At 40.7% G+C, this 21,691-nt stretch overlaps 2 protein-coding genes across 2 annotated transcripts in view; one reads left to right on the plus strand and one right to left on the minus strand.

Annotated features, from left to right (window-relative positions):
• LOC309707015 (G2/M phase-specific E3 ubiquitin-protein ligase-like) overlaps positions 1 to 21,691 on the minus strand; it is a 105,737-nt gene that overhangs the window by 42,164 nt on the left and 41,882 nt on the right. The window lies entirely within an intron of this gene.
• fhit (fragile histidine triad diadenosine triphosphatase) overlaps positions 1 to 21,691 on the plus strand; it is a 168,876-nt gene that overhangs the window by 17,185 nt on the left and 130,000 nt on the right. Inside the window, exon 3 of the mRNA XM_082534115.1 lies at positions 10,695 to 10,764. The gene's annotated coding sequence lies outside the window, so the exon portion shown is untranslated. The remainder of the gene's footprint in view (positions 1 to 10,694; positions 10,765 to 21,691) is intronic.

Below are 21,691 nucleotides of genomic sequence, written 5' to 3' on the forward strand. Positions count from 1 at the left end.
TGTACACCTTTGATGATTTGATGAAAGCCCAATTGGGATAACCACATGCTTTAAGATCTCCTGAACCCAAAACCTCTTCTGATAATGACCCACACCCATTTTCACAACTTGGCTCATGTGATTAGGTACATGGTCAATAGTGGGTCAACACGCAGGACCGGGCTCAGCTGTATGTCATAGGAGAAACTCTACCAATTTGTCTTAGAACTGAGGAAGCTTCTCAGATGAAAGATGAAACATTTGATTTTCCAACTCAGAAATTTCATAGGCGGCAGAAACATCTGATCCACATTTGTAGAGCTATCCATATTCATCATGTGTTTTTTGATTAAATATATGGTTGACTCAACGCGGTCCAGCTGCCTTTCTTCTCCAGCTCCTTAGATTTTTTAATGTGATGAAAATGAAATTTTACCTCTCACAGCTTTAACTTTTTCCCAGAAAACAATTGCTGATGTTCCAGGCAGATCATTGTAGTCTACATATAAATCCTACAGTTTAAAAAAAAAGAATTAATCTTTAAGCAATGATGTTTTAAATCTCCAGTTTTTACTTGGTGAAATAACCTTATTAAAGACACAGGAGCATGATCACTGACAGCTATAGGATGTTTCTCAGTGTGTGAAATGTCACATTTTGTCAGGCAGCGCTGCGTGGCAGGCAGGACTCAGACACAAGGGATGAACTCAAAACCACAGCTTTGTTTGCTGGCACGGGGAAACGAGCATACAAAGCAAACTAAACTGGGAAATAACAAACTAAACTCACAGGGAGATCCACACAGCATGAGGGACGACACCAACTCAGAGAAACACAGGGTTTAAATACACCGGGAAGTAACGCGGGGAATGAGACACAGAAGGAGGGCACAGCTGGGAGAAATCAGAACTGACGAGGCAAGGAAGCAAAGCAGGACACATTCACATTAGACACGGACCTTCAAAGTAAAACAGGAAGTATAACACAGAGATGCGAACTTGACACGGTGGAGACAGCAACTAAGAAACACAGAAACATAAACCATAAGCCAGAGGACTCTAAGAACCAAGGAGGGAAATACTGAGCAGGGAACACAAGAAACTGGACTCGAGGGAGTAACAAAAGACCAACCATGAGAACATAATTCACAATACAGAGTGACAGAAAACACAAGAAACTCAAAACATGCAAAGACACAGACCAAGAAACACGGACTTTACACAGAACAGAGGGGGCACAGAGAAACATGAGGGGCAAGGGATCAAAACTAGAAACCATAGAATAAATCACACAAGTACTCGACCAAAACACAAAAATCACACAGAATTAAAAACGCTGGGTCAGGAGACCCAGGATCCTGACACATTTAGCTGCTGACTAGAAAAGAATCCAGATGAGAGTTCAAGTGATGGACATGCAAACTCGGGTGAAGAGATTATCCCTTCTGAAAAGATATCTATAAACGTAAATATTTGGGACAGGGAAGAATGAGGATCCTGAAGGAGTAATAGCACATCATCTGCATAAAAGAGAATTTTGTGTTCTGTGTTAACGTTTGAAATCCCCTTAGTATTGTTATTGTATCTCATAGCGTAAACTAGTGGTTCAATGAGTAATGCAAATAGAGATGGAGCCACAGGACATCTTTGCCTGATAGCATTCAGGAGAGTGAAGCTGACATTGACCTGTCAGTGGTGACTGCCTTTGGGGATGTGTAAAATGCTTTTATCCAACCAATAAAGGATTCTCCAAACCCAAATTTTTCAAGTGCTGCAAATAGAAATGATTGAACTCTAGTATTGCTGAATTTGTGAATATCTTCCATATTTGGTTCATGGTCAGAGGTGTTTATATAAAAATCCCCCCCACCCCCCTAAAAAAACCAAATTTTTATTCGTAGAACTATGGGAAGACTTGCTGAGTCCTCGATAACTGTGCTTGTTGTTGGGTTGTTGTTGTTTTTTTTGATCAAGTATGTTTGTCAGATATTTACCAGAATTATTATTGTATTCAATGTTGTCATGTCTCAGCTGCTGTATAAGAAACTTTGTCTTAGTGTTGTTGTTTAATTCCCATGTTTGTTCTATGTTTGATCAGACGTAAGTGTATTCTCAATCATCTGGTGACGGTTTAACCTCCAACTATCACAAAGGCCATACTCTTCCACGTATTGCTTTAGAATTACAGTGGATTACCAGACTTGAATGATTTTTGCCCGACTTCCAACTCCACAGATTTTCCAACAGAAACATTTGATCCACGTTTGTAGAGATATGATGAATATGGATATGTGGTTTTTGATTAAATATATGGTTGACTGTGCATGTCTGGACATGTGTGAGTGATGATTAAAAGTGTAGTTTTAATGTGCAGTGGTGCTATTGTGTAAGGAGTGGCAAAGCAATATAAGAGGCGTTTGCATATTTCCTGAATTTCTAGTGGGAATTGATCATTTATAATTGTGAGTTCCTTTCAGTTCTTTTTCTTGTTTTTTTCACTAGTTCTTTGTGCTTTTAATGGTTAAATTGAGCAGTTACTTATCTTGGTTTGTTGGCGTCTTTTTTAACAGCACCGAGACGGTGGATGTGATAAAGGTTATTTGGTTGACGCTGACTGTGGGGATCTTAAGCTGAGCCATCATGAAGTCCTTCAATATGGATTATAACTCAATAATAATGTTTCTGGACTAGTGATAAGTAGCTTATTGTACCTTAAGCGTGATTGTAAATATAATATTGTTTGTTTCATCCTTTTGTTTTCTGTAGTTGCGGCCGCAACTTATTCAGTGACAGTCATAATCAAGTCCTGAAACTTGTTAATTCTCTTAGGTTAGCAGGAGAATCTGATTCCAAACTATTTTTAATATCCTGAAATTTGTTGTGCAACAGTTAAACGAGTCTGGCAGCATATGACGGCAGCTTCTGATCTCTAGAAATAAGTGTATAACTGACATCTGACAAATAGATTTATTCAGTCTGGATTAGCAAACTGGTGAATGCATCCAGTGACCAATGGTATTCTGATGAGTTTGCCAGTGACTGTGGGCTGTAGTAATATGTGACCTTTGCTAGTCTATCAGAAGCACAGGCAGCTCTTCTCAGTGCCTGATAGGATGCTGATGTCATGATAAATGGAGTTATCGCTCTTTAGCAGTTAAATATGGACAATTCAGCACAGTTAAATAGGTGCTTGGCCCCATATTCAGTACAAACCCAGAGTGTTTTGTTTAGACACACTAGGTTTCTCTTCTAGATTTTGAGATTTCCATTCCCATCAGTTTAGTTATAGAACAACTCCACCAAAGTCAGAATTCTGTCAGAGCAGTACAACAGGTGACGTTTTAACATAACATATAAATAAGGATGGAGAATATTTTTTAGCTCCAGAGCTACTTAAACTCCTCCAGTTATGACATTTTGTGTATAGCTGACATAAAAATGAAGGCTGGGATAATGAGCGAGATACCAGAACTGTAGCAGTCTGTTCAGTCTAGTTTTGACTGATCTAACATCACAACAGGTCTAGAATAGCAGCCATGAAAATGGGATCATAAAAAACAAAAACTTTTCATCGATTTATATTGGGTCTATTATATATTGATTCTATCATTCAAGTCTGTCCAGTGAGCACCTCTGGTTTTTATAAATCCCAGCTACCATAGGGCAAGGTGTGGGGTGCACCCTGGACAGGTCGCCAGTCTGTTGTAGGACCAACACACAGAGACAAACAGCCGTTCACAACTGTAGATAATTTAGAACAGGGGTCGGCAACCTTTCTGATGACAAGTCCCATCTAAAATTTCCTCAGAGGTCAATGTGTCATATGACTGCATTAGCAATAAATGTAATAGCGCTCTATATTAACAGTTAAACACTATATAGAACAACTTTATAGGATTATATTTGTTCGCAGATGTTGGCAGCTATCAGCGAATACTTATCAGCTATTTTGAAACAAAAAAAGACTTTTTATCCATAACAGCAAATGAACTGTACAACAGAAAATACAAATGCTATTTATGGTCTCCTCCCAACAATGATAAGAAAAATAAACTGGGCCAATATGGCATGTTTGTTAATACAGAGACACACATGTTAATGTGATCTGTGGTCTCCCACTCAGAGACACAGGTCTCCCAGTGTCCAGCATTCAGAGGCTACCTGAGGACTCATGTGTGAGAAAACCTGCTCACACAGACATGTGGAGCCAAACACTGTCAATAAGGCCTCTGCAATGTTCTGAAGCCAGTTAAACCTGTCAGGTAGTGATGTCCAGCAGGTGAACATGCAGCTCCATGAACACGCACAGCTGTGGATTCCAGCTGCGTTCGTAGTTCTGCAAACTTTGACCCCACAGAGTCGAGCTTTTCAGTTCATCAGCTGCATTTCGATGTCCTCTGTGTCCAACCAGTTAATGCGAGACAAATCCAGCTGACAAACCTTTCTGGTTTGATCAGAAAAGAAAACATTGGTCCAAACACCTGAAAGTCCCAAAAACACATTGTAAATTCTGTCTCGAGTCTACGGATGTATCCGTGGTGCTGATGCTGCGCTGAGCCGACAGCTCCTGAAGCATTTGAAGTGTCAGAATGTGGAAATTTCAACATCGCTTTAAAAGACTGCCAGCTAGCAACGTCCCTCTGACCGGTAGGCTAAGTGATTTTAGCCAATTACAAGTTGAATCTGGTAGTTGGGGTTGTTAGCTGAGATACCATCATTAGGAAGCGGCACAACTAATGTGTCTATGCGAGCTAATTTGCGAAGTGCACTTGTAACCCAACTTACGAATTATTATTAAGAATGACCGAACTCTCACTAGCCAGTATCAGAAGATCTAGGATCGGCAGGAGCCCAAAGTATAAACACCAATAAGGAGAGACCACACCACAATAGACTGTTCACAAATTTGTTATATTTGACACACAGCAGCTGCAACAAATGTAATGAAAGCAATAAAATAAAATACAAAATATTTCCCCCAAAATAACAAACTAAATAAAAGTGCGCGCATACAGCTTTCTCTGAGTCAAATGTATGAGTGAATAATGTCTGGCAACTGATGGATCGTTGGGGCCCGTTCAGTTTGTTTAATGTTTGTCCTACCACACTCCGATGGAGGAAGAAAGTTCGTAGTCCTGCAGGTATCTGAAGCTTCAATGGGAACGAAACTTTGGCTTCATAAAACCTCGGCAAATCCTATTCAATTTTGGATTGGCTCACCATCCAGTTAACTGGAACTGTGGAATCGCTGCTCCTCAATGAGGGCTTGCTTCAGATTGGGTCCGTCTGCAAAAAACACCTTCTCAGATTAATTCAGCGTGTCGTGCCCAGGGCTGGACTGGGACAAAAAATTAGAGTTATTTTCACGCATCGACCAGCATCTGGCCAATCCACCACCTTTCATTGTTTATACTGTTACAAAAATAAAAAATAAAATAAAATAAAATAAAACAAAAAATCACTATCGGCCCACTGGGCAAATACCCGATGGCCAGTCCAGCTATGGTGGTGCCATCAGTTAACCCTTCGCGTGCCAGCTGTGCCCAGGGTTGACGACTCCTGATTTAGAATCATCAGTTAATCTAACTGTGTGTCTTTGGACACTGGGACCTGGAGAGAACCCACACAGATCAGGGTTTAGCTTAGTAATTAGCACAGGCTAATCACTGCTCAATTGTGCTGCCCAGGGGAAATCTATATCTAAAAGGTATAAATAAAGATTCTAATAGATATAATTCAGATATAAATTAGCATAATTTCAGGGAGTGGTTGCTGTTGCAGGTGTGTACTAAGGTAGGACTCTGTAGAGTCAGCTAGTGATAGCCAAAAGCTATACATATGCATCTTGATGCATTCTCAATCATCCAGGTAAGTAAATCTCCAAAAGTTGATTCTGTTCATCTGGACGTAGCGTTTTGTGGGAGAAACGTTTCATCACTCTGACTGCAGGTTTCAATCTTACAAACAGGACATCTGCACAATGACTGAAACCAGCCCACTGAAGGAACAATGGGCTGTGAGGTCAGTTCCTTCATCATGATTATGCAAATTCTCATGGCCATTGATCAATAACCACTGATCAAAGGCCATGAGTCCCATTCACAGAGAGTTGGGGAATGGCTGCAATCACAGCATTGTAAGATGGTGACAGATGTACCCTTAGGCCCTTTCCTCGATTCAGAGATGGTCTTTCCCTTTTCACGTAAATGGCCTCCTTGACTCCGCCCTCAAACCAGCGTTCCTCCCTGTCCAGGATGTTACATCCTCATCCTTGAAAGAGTGTCCACTGGCCTGTAGGTGTGAATAGACTGCAGAGTCCTGGCCTGACGAGGTGGCTCTTCTGTGTTGTGCCATCCTCTTAGCCAGAGGTTGTTTGGTTTCCCCCATGTATAAATCATGCCAATCCTCCTGCACTTAACAGCGTACACCATGTTACTCTGTTTGTGTATGTTTACGGTACACGTCAGCTTTTAGATGTCCCCCATTACTGATGGAAATCTCACAGTCTGAGAAGGCTAACCTGCCACTTTTCATATCCTCCCTGGTGAATTTGAAGTCAGCTGAGACTGAAGAAAACACTTGGATGAGTGGTGAAACGTTTCTCCCACTGAAGACGCTACATCCAGATGAACAGAATCAACTTTTGGAGCTATACATTTGCACTGTATGTTCTGGTCTTCCAGGCATTTTGGTGTTGCTGAACTGGCCATTGAATTCATTCATTTTAAGAATGTACCAGATTGTTGATTTGGCTACTCCTAATGATTATCTCTCTGATAGGTCTACTTTATTTAGTGTTTTAATTAAACCTCCCTCACTTCAACTGCTACTGACCCTGTGGTAGCTGGAATAGGCTCCTGCTCCCAGTGCTTATCTCTTCATATTCAAAACTGTAGTGAAAGTTTAAAAAAATAAAAATTGAACACTTGGAGTCAGCTTCAATATTACATCTGCTTCATTTGTTGCGAATTACAGTTAGCTGGACATGAAACTGCTCGTCAGTCAATTCTCTCATTCATTTCTGCAGGGCTATCTGTACAAATGGCTTTTATTTCTAAAGAGTTGGTGCAGTTTTGTAAAATTTCTTGAATTAAAGTTGGAGTCTGTGCTTCAATCACATATTGATTGTTTGATTTCAAAACTTTACTGAGATTCTGTACAGAGATACAAAGTTGCAGTTAAAGTTACAGAAAATTGGACCAGAATTGTCCAATAAATGATGGCTCTAACTGTACATACTGATGATATGATATATGACGTAGTCATATTGGTGTATCTCTCTTTGTTGGGGAAGTTTTTGCCATTGTATTCTTTTACTGCACATTTTATTGTGCTCCATTTCCTTACTGCTCGTGTCCTAGATCAGGCTGTAACAACCTTCAACATCAAAAGAGCCATTTTAGCTCCTCCTACCAAACAGTGAGACACAAAGAGAAAAAACCCATGTGACAAGGGGGATATGGGCAGATGCCAGATGTAATTGGGAGAGGATTAATTACTACACATAGCATATGAATTAGTTACGGTTAACCCTAACTGTAAATTACGTCTGTGGTTGCTGACTTCTGCCCTGGACCTTAGCGGAGGTTTGATTTCAGTTAAATTCTATCATGTGCTTGGCTGATTTTTGCATGTTAGCTACAGATGGACTAACGGTTTTAGATTCAACACAACAAAAAAATGCTCAGTTAGGCAGAATTGATGGTTTGTAATTCAGCTGCAGCGTCATCATTAAAAACAGGTCGGCACTAATGCAGTACACATGTGTTATAGTGTCAGTTACAGAATCATCTGTTATGGACATATAATAATTATAAAGAGTGTGTTAATCAACTGTGGGCTGTGTTTCACAGTTGTTGTTTATCTAACAAGGCCTTGGATGTGAAAAACCATGCAAAACACTTTTCTATCCAAATGTCCTTCACAGTGTTTTCCTCCCCCTTTCCTATCTGGCTGTCTGTCTGGTATGTTGGCTAATCAACAGAGAAATGCAGCCTCCCTGACCAGGCCTTAAGTCCTGCTGCTGTTTTCTTTTATGTCTGCCTGTGCTGTTTACCACTGTGATGTCACACACGTTTTTTCAGCAAACACTTTTCACTTCACCTGCAGAACTGTCCAGATGGATGGCAGGTTGCATGTGTGTGTGTTCCCATGCCATCTGCTCATAATCCCCCCAGCACACACACACACACACGCGCACACACGCACACACACGCATACACACACGCACACACACACGCATACACCCTAGCCTTCTTTGCTTTAAATGGAGCTGGAACCTGCTTCTGGCCCTCTGGGAATTGAGTCACATTAAGACTAACACACACACACACACACACACACACACACACACACACACACACACACACACACACACACACACACAGAGAGAGAGTCATGCAATAATAACAAGCAGGACAGACATGGATAGCCAGTCATCTGCTTCAGCTACGACAGCTTGCAGCAGGTTTATTTTGTGTTTAGTTCTACATCAGGATCCATCTTTAAACGGCTCAAACTGAACATGTCTGATAACAGACTACTGTTACCTGGGGATCTTTTGTGATCTAAGAACCACACCCATCTGTTTCCAGCTGAGAATCTGCAACATATAAACAGTGTCTGTCTTGTTCTTCTATTAACTGGCCAAAAATAGAGGATTATCTCCAGATGTACATGAAATGTAACAGCTCTACATCCTGAGCAGCTACATGTGCCTTCTGAATTTGCACTCATAAAATGTATTTTTTGCACAGGACTAAGACTTCCTAGACTTGCCATTTGAATTTTTAAAAACTGCAGCTTTCTGTGTCCTTAATCCCAGCTAGATTTGATGCCTTGTGGATCATATACAGAACCGGTTAAACATTTTAGAACATCCCAATTTTACCAGTTATTTATTGCAATTCAAGTCGTTTAAGTCCAATGAATAGCTTGAAATGGTACAAAGGGAAGTGAAGAACTGTCAGAGGTTAAAAAAAAAGAAAAAAGGTAACGTTACCCAAACTAAAAAATCATGTAAATTTCCAAATTATTTAAAAGAAATAGAGCTTTCAGGGAACACAACATAGGTTAATAATTTAAAGCTGTTCTGCACTAATGGAGGTTGATCAAGCCTTAAAAGCTGGTGCTACTAATTACTATAGGTGTTCCAACTTTACTGGATTACTTACAGCCCCCGCTGTCTGCATAAAAGCAGTGTTGGAACACACTGTGGTACCACACCCTCGTGAGCAAGAGTTGAAACAGTATTGTGTGCAGAAAGTAGTGTATTGCTACAAAAATGGGGAGAAAAAAGCGATTAACAAAAGAAGAGAGAAAGACCATCATAACACTTAAAAATGTAGGTCAAGCTGCAGGTTTGAGAGGATGAGCTACAGCAAGATAGCCCTCGCTAAGCCATGAAACACCGCCATTGGACTACTGAAGACTGGAAGAAGGTATTATGGACTGATATAAGCAAGATTTGAAATCTTTGGTTCATCATGCAGGATCTCTGTTGAGTAGGTGAAAGGATGGTTCCACAATGTGTGGCATTAATTGTCAAGCGTGGAGGAGGAAGTGTGATGGTCCGGGCCTGTTTGCTGGATCCAGGGTTGGTGACTTGTACATAGTGAGAGGCACCCTGAACCAAAACCACAGCATTCTGGAACATCATGCTTAGTTGGTCAGGGGTTCATCCTACAGCAAGATAATGACCCAAAACATAAGTCCAATCTATGCCAGAACTACCTCAGGAAAAAAGAACAAGATGGTGAGCTTGAAAACACGGCGTGTTCAGCAGTGTCTCCAGACTTAAACTCCATCGAGCTGGTTTGGGATGAACTGGACAGAAGAGCAAAGCGGCCTACAAGGTCCACATTTATGGGAACATCTGCAACAGATATGGGAGAATATTTGATTTCTATTGTAGAAAGAATGCCACGTGTGTGTTCAGCTGTTATATCTGCCAAAGGTGCCTACATCGATGAGTCAAAAGTTTAGAATACATTTTGGTCTATAAACTGATTCAATGATTTCTTTTTTAACTCCACTTGCTTATTTTTGCTATGCTTTCACTTCAGAGTGCAATTAGACAGTAAACTGCATAATTTTCAATTAAAAAAAACTTGACAAATTGGGGTGTTTAAAAACCTTTGACTGGTAGTGTAAGTAGTGTAAGTCTATCGTATCCAGAGGTAATTTTGGTCAATAAGTAGTGAGAAAGAGGCAAATTCCCTTCAAACTATTGCTGTTGCAATTTACATAACATGTTAGAATTAATCAATAAAATCCAGTACAGTAGATTTTAAAGTATAGCAATATTTGTTCCTTTCTAGTGACATTATATGTCCTCGTTGCGGACATATAATGTCAGTGTTTTCTGACTGATATACTTGGGCCTTTCAAAGTACGTGTGCGTGTGTTGTATTCTGAGGGAAAAAACTCAGATATTTTCAAGATAGTAGAGAGAAAGGATAAGATTCTGTTTGAATGAGCCATGTGGCAAACACAGGGATTGCTACATTACATTACATGCTACAAACATACTCATGTATATATCTTTCTACGTAGCACTTTTAATTCTTATTCTTACTTTTATTTTTTCATGTCTATTTAAGCGCAATTTATGACAGTATGTTTGCACTGAAGCACCGCAGCAATTTCCTAATGTTGTAAACCTGCTCAACATTTGGCAATAAAACCTTTTCTGATTCTGATTCTGATTTACCACAGGGTCCACTGTTGCCTTCATCCTCCACATCTTCTCGTCTCCTCTCTCAGCTCTTGAAAGAAGAAACACAAGGTACTCATGTTCCTTCTTCCTGATGTTGCTTTCACTACATATAGCTACATCTGCCACTATGGCTGTCTTCCTCTGCTTGTCCAACACTACTATGTCTGTTTGGTTAGCCATCACTAGTTGTCCATCTATATTAAATTGCATTGAAATCAATTTTATTTAAATGGTAAATGGCCTGTATTTGTATAGCGCTTTACTAGTCCCTAAGGACCCCAAAGCACTTTACATATCCAGTCATCCATCCATTCACACACACATTCACACACTGGTGATGGCAGCTACATTGTAGCCACAGCCACCCTGGGGCGCACTGACAGAGGCGAGGCTGCCGGACACTGGCGCCACCGGGCCCTCTGACCACCACCAGTAGGCAACGGGTGAAGTGTCTTGCCCAAGGACACAACGACCGAGACTGTCCGAGCCGGGGCTCGAACCGGCAACCTTCCGATTACAAGATGATCTGCCATCTCTTGAGCCACGATTTAATACATTCTGTTTTCATGGATGCCTGGATGTTAAACTTAATTGTTACACCTGGTAAAGCAGCAACGCTGATCCTTTCATTAAAGATGAAAACATTTAGAGAGTTCTTAACTCTCAGTGATGCCGCAGTGATCATTTGACTTTGGGACCTGAAGCGGACAGAGTTTTGGACCCAGATTACTCCGTCAGGCTCCTGACTACGGTAGCTGTAATGCTCCAACAATCGATCAAGAGGTGCGGCTCCGATAAGCTTCCTAGCTTATCGAAGTCATACTAAAACATGTTTTGACAGATTTTTGAGCACTGTATACCACATCAAATCGGTTTGAGGTCAGTAAGCCCAACCAGAATTCATACATAAGCCGCACGGATTATAAGGCACACTTATTAAAGGATTTTAAGTGCACCTTTTGGTGTGGAAAATACGGTTATTGTTTTGCCGTTAGTCAAGATGTTGGGTGTGGAAGAATACAAAATGTTTTTATTTAAAATCACTCTAACCTTGACAAGGCCAGAGATTTTTTTTTTTAAGAAAAGCAATAAAAAGGAAGGAATATCATTCCGGTTATCTGGAGGTCACATTTGTGAATGTAGCTCCAATAAAGAGCAACATTTTAATCAAATGTTTAGTACATTGACACTTTCATTAGTCTGTAATCATAGAGAATGTTTACCTGTTGCTTCAGTCAGCAGTAGGATCTATATTGGAGTTTCCAGAGAAAGGGACGGCACAATAGTGATAATTTTATTAATTATATATAACTATTAATTCATTCAGCTGAGTACAGTAAGGCTCAAAAGCAGTCTCATGTTTCTACACTTCAAAAAAACACATTTCTTTTTAAAATAACAAAATCATTTGTTAGCTGTTGGATTGTGAGGTGTTTTGAGCTCTGTCAAGTGTCACAGATAAAATGTACTTCACTTACTCAAGTCAAAATCTCCACTGAAGTTTTTGTGCAAAATATCCCACTTCAGTTTCACAGGAAGATATATGCAGAAGAGACATTATTCTGACGTCTTACTCTTTAAGATAAATATTAAAATATATATATAAAGAACATTGCCTGGTAACAAAAAAAAATCACATTTACTTGTACAGTGGATTTCTGTGGTTGGATAAACAACTACAACTCTTTTCCCCCCTAGACAGCAGATGCAGCACAGACAAAAGTTGTGGTTTGGTTTGATTTATTTGCTCAAATTATTTAATTTTAGTTGATAAAGCTGTAATTTAGGCCTGTGGATTACTAACTTAGATTTAAGTTATATGATTTATAGAAAGTGTGCAATAGTTACTTAAACTAATTTAGGCAGGAGCATAAATTTGGGCACCGTTGTCGTTTTATTGATTTGAATACCTTTAGCACTAATTATTGGAACATAAAATTTGTTTGGTAAGCTCATTGACACTTGACACAGGTAAATCCAGTCATGAGAAAGGGTATTTAGGGTGACCAATTACAAGTTTTTCTCCTCTTTGCATCTTCTCTCGAGAGTGGCTACGTGGGAGCCTCAAAACAACTCTCAAATGACCTGAAAACAAAGATTGTTCAACATCATGGTTTAGGGGAAGTATACAAAAAGCTATCTCAGCGATTTCAGCTGTCAGTTTCCACTGTGAGGAACATAGTGAAGGAATGGAAGACCACAGGCACAGTTCTAGTTAAGGCCGGAAGTGACAGGTCAAGAAAAATCTTAGGTAAGCAGAGGCTTAGTTATTTGGGCATAACAAGAGGTGGTATGCATGACGGAAACAGAACACAGCATTCCAAGAGAAACACTTGCTACCCACAGTAAACTGTGGTGGCAGTTCCATCGTGCTGTGGGGCTGTGTGGCCAGTGCAGGTACTGGGAATCTTGTTAAAGTTGAGGGTCGAATGGATTCCAGTCAGTATCAGCAGATTCTCAAGAATCAATGACAAAGTTGAAGTTGCGCCAGGGCTGGATATTTCAAAATGACAACGACCCTAAACACTGTTCAAAATCAGGCAGAGGATCAAGTACAACGTTCTGGAATGACCATCTCAGTCCCCAGACCTGAATATTATTGAAAATCTACAGTGTGACTTAAAGCGGGCTGTCCATGCTCGGAAACCATCAAACCTGACTGAACTGGAGATGTTTTGTAAAGACGAAAGGTCCAAACTACCTTCAACCAGAATCCAGACTCTCAGCTATGAGAAGTGTTTGGAGGCGTTATTTCTGCAAAAGGAGGATCTACTAAATACTGATGTAATTTTTCTGTTGGGGTGCCCATATTTAGTTTAGGTAACTATTGCACACTTTCTGTAAATGCTATAAACTTCATTTCACTTCTCAAATATCATTGTGTTTGTCTGCTATATGATATATTTAAACGAAATTGCTGATCCAAACAACCAATGATTTATGATGGAAAATCATGAAAATTACCAAGGATGCACAAACTTTTGCATACCACTGTATTATGCTTTAGTTGTTTTAATTTTCATCTTTCCAGTGAAACAACAAACAATGCCAGTGTCAGTGGCAGTCGCAGTAGGACTGGTTGAAAGGTCTATACTGGAATTCTTTGATGCCTTCTCTTCTTGGTGACTTCCTGCTTGAGTGAATGCTGACGCATCTGGCTGCTGCTACTCGATGGTACATTTTCGATTATTTGGATTCAGATTTGAATCAACAGGGACATTCACACACACTCAGGACCAGATCAATCTCTGCCAGGGATTGATTTGTAATGATTGTCCTCAACATCTGCTACTCCAGCTAAATGTGCTCTGACATCTTATTCCCAGTGAGCTGCACTAGCTTAACTGTTTGGGCTATTTTAGCCTACCTGTTTGTCGCTCCGACCGGCTGTTTTTTTTTTCCTCCACATTGTCTAAGATGTGGGCCAAGATGTTTTTGAGCTGGTCGGCACTATTCTGGATTCTCCTGACACTCGTCCACCATCCTACGGCTGGACTGTTCCGCTATACTGCCGCTGAGCTCCTGCGCCTTCACGACCAGCTGTCGCTCCCATCGCCGGCAGAGCTCCACTACCGCCTAGACATCATTTTCCAGCCTCACTGGAGATATATCCATCGTGGGTCCCGCAGGATTTTCCTCAACTCCAGTGGAATCAAATCATTTTGGCCTGCTACTCGCCGCCCTCGCAGTAACTCTGATCGGGCTGTCAACCACCGATCTCTAGCCCACCTCACCAGAGCACCCACTATGATTAGCAAAAAAGGAAATACTCCACTCAACTTCGGTCTTCTAAACATCCGCTCACTGACAAGTAAGGGACCTCTCATCCAAGACCTCCTATCTGACTGTATGTTTGACGTTTTCTGTTTAACTGAAACCTGGCAACAACCTGATGACTTTTCTCATCTAAATGAATCTAGTCCTCCGGGGTTTGTTTACTTTTCTAAACCTCACTGCTCAGGTTGTGGGGGTGGTCTCGCGGTCATTTTTCGCCAGCACTTGAAAGTCCTGCCAGTAAATGTTGATACCTTTAGTTCCCTACAGTGCCTTGCATGTGAGCTGACTGGACCTATTCCCACCATCATACACAGCAAATCCAGCATGTCCAAATTAACACTGTCGGATTTTATTTCAACACTATTAAAGTGTCTATATGGGTCCACACCAGAGAGTGTTAATTTAACTCTTTTTGGAGAGTTGGTACGTTAACTCTGATTTAGTGTTAAACACCAAATCTGTCTGGAGTTAATAATTTAACACTTGGTGTTAAGAGTTTATATATTAACTCTCAAAGAGTATTTTAGTTTAACTACGTAAGAGTTATCTTCTAATTCATTCTAAAAAGCGGGAATTTTACTGTTCTGAACTTCTAGAAATTTCTTTTGGAAATAAACATTTACTAAAAAGACGCAATGGTTTTTGAAAAACATTTATTCTGAACTGTGCAGCACAATTTCAAAACATTTTCTGAAAGATGTAACAGTGTACATGTTCTCACTTTCATTAGAATTTTGTTTATCAAAAGGTCTGACATAGGTGAGCTGGTAAATGCAAATAACAGCATTCTCATCACTTATTTCTTCAATACAATATGCATGTCCTTCATTCATCCCTTTGTGGAACTTCAACGCACTTCTGCTCTCCCCCATATTCCATCTTCACAAGCATATCCTGTGCGGAGATTGAATAAAAATTAGTTGACACTAATTAATGGTACAAATAATCCAGTAAACAATTGCAGCACAGAAAAAAAAAGGAATCCTCTTTGAGCCATTACTTGTGTAAAGTATTTTCCCAAAAGACAAAGACACAGGCAACAGGTAATACTGAACTAAATGTAAAACCTCAACCTTTTTCATTTTTACCTAAACCGTGTGCACAAAACTCTGGAGGGATCTATGCTAACGTAGAACCCAGTCAGGACGCCTGCTACTGCTGTTCGTCTACTACTGCTCGTTTTTTTTTATGGGCGATCGTTTTCAGGCTTCAAGTAGCACCATTATACCAACATTTCACATTCTAGACATTGTTTTAGGTGTATTTGACCAAAAGTTTGACTGAAAATTCACATGCAAGCTTTTTTCAAGGCTGTGGTATTTGCCCGCAAACAATACCTTTCAGCTAGCTAAAACAGAATATTATGCTATCACCGAGCAACATGGCTAATGCCTTTCACACAGCTTTGTCTCAACTCCAAAGAGCCACAGAAGTAAAAGATAATAACAATAATTGAAACAATCTTTGAAAAAATGACTTACCAAGCATGGCAAACAACTCAAATATGTAGAGCAAAATGTTCTGAAACGGCTTCACTTCAGCTTCGATTGGAGCCGTGCTGGGGGCGGAGTCTGTGAATTTACTCTGTTGGTGTCATAGCCCCTCTAGGAGTTCAGAGTTAAGAGGTCAAGAGTTAATGTTTCCATTGTAACACCTCCAGATTTGACAGAGAAACACTCATTTTTAACACTCGATTTTAACTACTATCATTTTACATTAAAAGAGTTACATTAAAAGAATGTGACTCTACTTAGAGTAAAATTAACTCTACTTTTGCAAGAAGACTATTAACACCAAAACATTTAACACTTTTGAATTTGCTGTGTAGCTACTGTATACCGCCCCCTCAAACCTAACCCTGTCTTCCTCAGTGACTTTGCTAATCTACTAGCCCATCTTTCATCTCTCTCCCCAAATGTGATCTTGGTGGGAGATTTCAACATTCATATGGATAATAATGACCTTCTGCTCACCAGAGACTTTTCCTCCTGTCTCGAGGGCTTTGGATTTAAACAATTTATTGACTTTCCCACTCACTCCAAAGGACATACCTTGGACTTGATCTGCTGTTCTGGTCTTACTCCCTCAAATCTTTCTGCTGCTGAAATTCCCATAACTGACCATTTCCTTTCATTTAACTTCACTCTCAGCTGCTCTTCTGTCAACCCGTCTCATCTCGTTCCGCGACATCAAGAACATTGATTGGACAATATTCAGAATCCAGACTTCTATTCTACTCCTGATAATTTGTTGTTATAATATAATAATTGTTTACTCAATGTCCTTGATTCACTGGCTCCTGTAAAAACTCACTCCGTTTCCTTCGCTCGCACTGCTCCTTGGTTTACCTCTGACCTCCGAGCATTGAATGCCAAAGCTCAGCAGCTTGAGTGTAAATATAAGAAATCTGGTTTAATCATTGATGTAGAAATCTACAAATACCACGTACTTCAGTATAAAGACTCCATCAACAAGGCCAAACAAAGTTTCTACTCAGGTATTATCAGTTCTTATGAGGGCAACGCAAGGATTTTGTTTTCGGTTCTCAACAAACTAATTCAACCCCCAACGCTTTAGCACCACACTTCTCTTCTTCTGAAACCTGTAACTCCTTGATGCTTCTTCTGGACTACAAAAATCAATAACATCCACCAGCAACTCTCACTAGCTACTTGGGGTGGCTGTAGCTCAGGTGGCAGAGCAGGTCAGCCATGAATAAGAAGGTCGGTGGTTCGATCCCAGGCTGCCTCCTGGCTGCATGCCAAATATCCTTGGGCAAGATACTAACCCCATGTTTGCCTACTGGTGGTGGTCAGAGGGCCCGGTGGCGCCAGTGTCCGGCAGCCTCGCCTCTGTCAGTGCGCCCCACGGCAATGACAATGTAGCTTGCCATTGCCAGTGTGTGAATGGGTGAATGAGTGAATGTAGTGTAAAGCGCTTTGGGGTCCTTAGGGACTGAGTAAAGCGCTTTACAAAATGCAGGCCATTTACCATTTAACTCTGTTGAAATGTTGTGTCTACCCCCTCTCCAGAACCGTTTCTCTATTTTGAGCCGTTTTCCACTTTTCATCTTCCTGATTTATCTGATATTTTTGAGTTTATATGCAAATCAAAGCCTGCCACATGTCATCTTGACCCTATGCCTACAGGGCTTGTGAAATCCTGCCTCTCTTCCTTACTCCCACTCATCTTTGCTATCTTCCACTCTTCACTCACCATTGGTATCGTTCCCTCCTTATTCAAGATTGCTTCAGTCTCTCCCATACTGAAAAAACCTTCTTTAGATCCTAACAACTTTAACAACCTCCGTCCGATTTCTAATCTACCCTTCATCTCTAAAATACTCAAAAAAGTAGTTGCAGTTCAACTTCATTCACACCTGGTTAATAATAACATCTACAACAGATTTCAATCTGGTTTTCGTTCATGTCACAGTACAGAAACTGCTTTACTTAAAGTCACTAACGATCTTCTAATCGGAGCTGACTCTGGTCTACTCAGCATTCTCGTCCTTTTGGATCTGAGCTCAGCCTTCGACACCATCTCTCACTCTGTCCTTCTAAGCAGACTTTCCTCTCTCGGCATCTCTGACACACCGCTAGCCTGGATTCAATCATATCTCCTTGACTGCTCCCAGTTTATTCAACTGAAATCAATCCACTTACGTCTTTTCCCGGTCACTTCTGGTGTACCCCAAGGTTCAGTCTTAGGCCCTCTTCTCTTCAGAATATACATCTTCCCTCTAGGTTCCATTTTCCGCAAATTTGATCTACTCTTTTTGCTGATGACACCCAGTTATATCTCTCCTGCAGACCTGATTCCTTCCTCCCACCTTCTTCCCTCACAGAATATCTATCCAAATTAAAATCCTGGTTTAGCTCTAATTTTCTAAAGCTCAATGAGAATAAAACTGAAATCTCCTTATTGGCACCAAATCCAACCTTTTGAAGGCAAATCATTTCTCACTCACTATCAACTCCACAGCTTTCACTTCTCCTTAAGGTTAAGAGCCTCGGTGTTATCTAGACAGTTCACTTTCCTATAAATCTCACATCAATAATCTCACCCGTTCTGCCTGTTTCCATCTACGTAACATTAACAGATTGCTTCCTTCTCTTTCCACCCAGTCTACGTCCATTCTTGTCCACAGTCTTGTTACCTCCCGTATTGACTACTGCAATTCTCTTTTGCATGGTCTCCCCCAAAAATCCCTCCATAAGCTTCAGCTGGTTCAGAACTCTGCTAGCACATCACCCCTGTTCTTCAGGAACTTCACTGGCTCGCAGTGAAATTACAGATAATATACTAACTTCTTCTGCTCACCTTCATAACCTTGCACCTCCTTACCTATCTGACCTGTTAAGCACTACCTTTTCTGCCCACTCACTTCGACCTTCTTCTATCCAGCTTGCTGTACCTTCCTTCCGCCTCACCACCATGGGAAGCAGAGCTTTCAGCTGCTCTGCTCCCAGGCTGTGGCATTCTCTGCCCCCAAATATAAGAAACATTGGTTCTCTCCCCCAGTTTAAATCTCAACTCAAAACCCATCTGTTCAAATCTGCATATTCACTGTGAACACACTGTTTGTTAATTTTATCTTGTGCTTTTGTTTTATTGTTCTTCATTGTGTCATTGTTCTATTATGTGTTTTATCCTATTGTACAGTGTCCTTGAAAGGTGCTTTATAAATAAAGTTATTTATTATTATTTGTATTATTATTATTATTTGTATTTTCCTCAAGAGCACCATGTTTGAGACGGGATGTGCTTGATACAGTGCAGCCCTGGCATATAGTCACACATATATGATATATACAGTGGGGCAAAAAAGTATTTAGTCAGCCACCGATTGTGCAAGTTCCCCCACTTAAAATGATGACAGAGGTCAGTAATTTGCACCAGAGGTACACTTCAACTGTGAGAGACAGAATGTGAAAAAAAAATCCATGAATTCACATGGTAGGATTTGTAAAGAATTTATTCGTAAATCAGGGTGGAAAATAAGTATTTGGTCACCTCAAACAAGGAAAATCTCTGGCTCTCACAGACCTGTAACGTCTTCTGTAAGAAGCTTTTCTGTCCCCCACAAGTTACCTGTATGAATGGCACCTGTTTGAACTCATCATCTGTATAAAAGACACCTGTCCACAGCCTCAAACAGTCAGACTCCAAACTCCGCCATGGCCAAGACCAAAGAGCTTTCGAAGGACACCAGGAAAAGTATGGTAGACCTGCACCAGACTGGGAAGAGTGAATCTACAATAGGCAAGCAGCTTGGTGTGAAAAAATCAACTGTGGGAGCAATCATCAGAAAATGGAAGACATACAAGACCACTGATAATCTCCCTCGATCTGGGGCTCCACGCAAGATCTCATCCCTTGGGGTCAAAATGATCATGAGAACGGTGAGCAAAGATCCCAGAACCACACGGGGGGACCTGGTGAATGACCTGCAGAGAGCTGGGACCAAAGTAACAAAGGTCACCATCAGTAACACACTACAACGGCAGGGAATCAAATCCCGCAGTGCCAGACGTGTTCCGCTGCTGAAGCCAGTGCATGTCCAGGCCCGTCTGAAGTTTGCCAGAGAGCACATGGATGATACAGCAGAGGATTGGGAGAATGTCATGTGGTCAGATGAAACCAAAGTAGAACTTTTTGGTATAGACTCAACTCGTCGTGTTTGGAGGAAGAAGAATACTGAGTTGCATCCCAAGAACACCATACCTACTGTGAAGCATGGGGGTGGAAACATCATGCTATGGGGCTGTTTTTCTGCCAAGGGGACAGGACGACTGATCCGTGTTAAGGACAGAATGAATGGGGCCATGTATCGTGAGATTTTGAGCCAAAACCTCCTTCCATCAGTGAGAACTTTGAAGATGAAACGAGGCTGGGTCTTCCAACATGACAATGATCCAAAACACACCGCCCAGAAAACAAAGGAGTGGCTCCGTAAGAAGCATTTGAAAGTCCTGGAGTGGTCTAGCCAGTCTCCAGACCTCAACCCCATAGAAAATCTGTGGCGGGAGTTGAAAGTCCGTGTTGCTTGGCGACAGCCCCAAAACATCACTGCTCTCGAGAAGATCTGCATGGAGGAATGGGCCAAAATACCAGCTACTGTGTGTGCAAACCTGGTAAAGACCTATAGTAAACGTTTGACCTCTGTTATTGCCAACAAAGGTTATGTTACAAAGTATTGAGTTGTATTTTTGTTATTGACCAAATACTTATTTTCCACCTTGATTTACGAATAAATTCTTTACAAATCCTACGATGTGGATTCATGGATTTTTTTTTTCACATTCTGTCTCTCACAGTTGAAGTGTACCTCTGGTGCAAATTACTGACCTCTGTCATCATTTTAGGTGGGGGAACTTGCACAATCGGTGGCTGACTAAATACTTTTTTGCCCCACTGTATGTTTGACTAATCCTTGTGATGAATTAGGCTGAAACTGATATGTTTGAATTCATTGTTTGGTTTTCACTGTTCCTCCTAAACAGTGGATTTCTAGAAAATACTTGTTGGGGGGGCCAGGTAGGGGCACAGATTTGGAGAAGGGTGGCAGATGTAATTGGCAGATAATGTAAAACAAAACAAATTCTACCAACCATTAACCATAATTCAATAACCCTATAAACCTAATAACCGAATGCGCTTTTAACTCTTATTAGAATGAGATTTTAACCACTACGGTTTTTAGATACTGTGTTGATAAAGTACAAGAGATACAATCAGTGCTCTGTCAGTGTTTATTCAGCATTCAAGGACAGCAATATTTGCATAGCATTTTTACTGACATGTAGTGCACATATGTTTTGGGAAAAACATTTTTGAATATTAAAATACAAACATTTTTAGCATACAATTGGCAAATTAGCCAATGCCAATGCAAAACTTTATCTGCCTATTAAAAAAAGACAACAACAACTTTCCTGATGTATGACCTTAACTAGAAGTCAGGGATGTCAGATTCTGGCTCTCATGGACCCCTATCCTGCACGTTTTAGATGTTACCTATACCAACATAGCCAGTTCAAATCAAATAATCCCCAAATGCCTATTTGTGCACGAGTCTGTAAACGATTCTTTAAATCAGCTGTGTTGAAGTATGGAAACATCTGAAACCGGGAGGACAGGAGCCTTGAGAACCAGAACTGCACATTCCTGCATTGAACATGGCACAGGGGTGATTTACACTCTATTCATAACATGG

This window comes from Aulonocara stuartgranti (assembly GCF_965226115.1).
Source record: "Aulonocara stuartgranti genome assembly, chromosome: 5".
Classification (NCBI taxonomy): Eukaryota; Metazoa; Chordata; class Actinopteri; order Cichliformes; family Cichlidae; genus Aulonocara; species Aulonocara stuartgranti.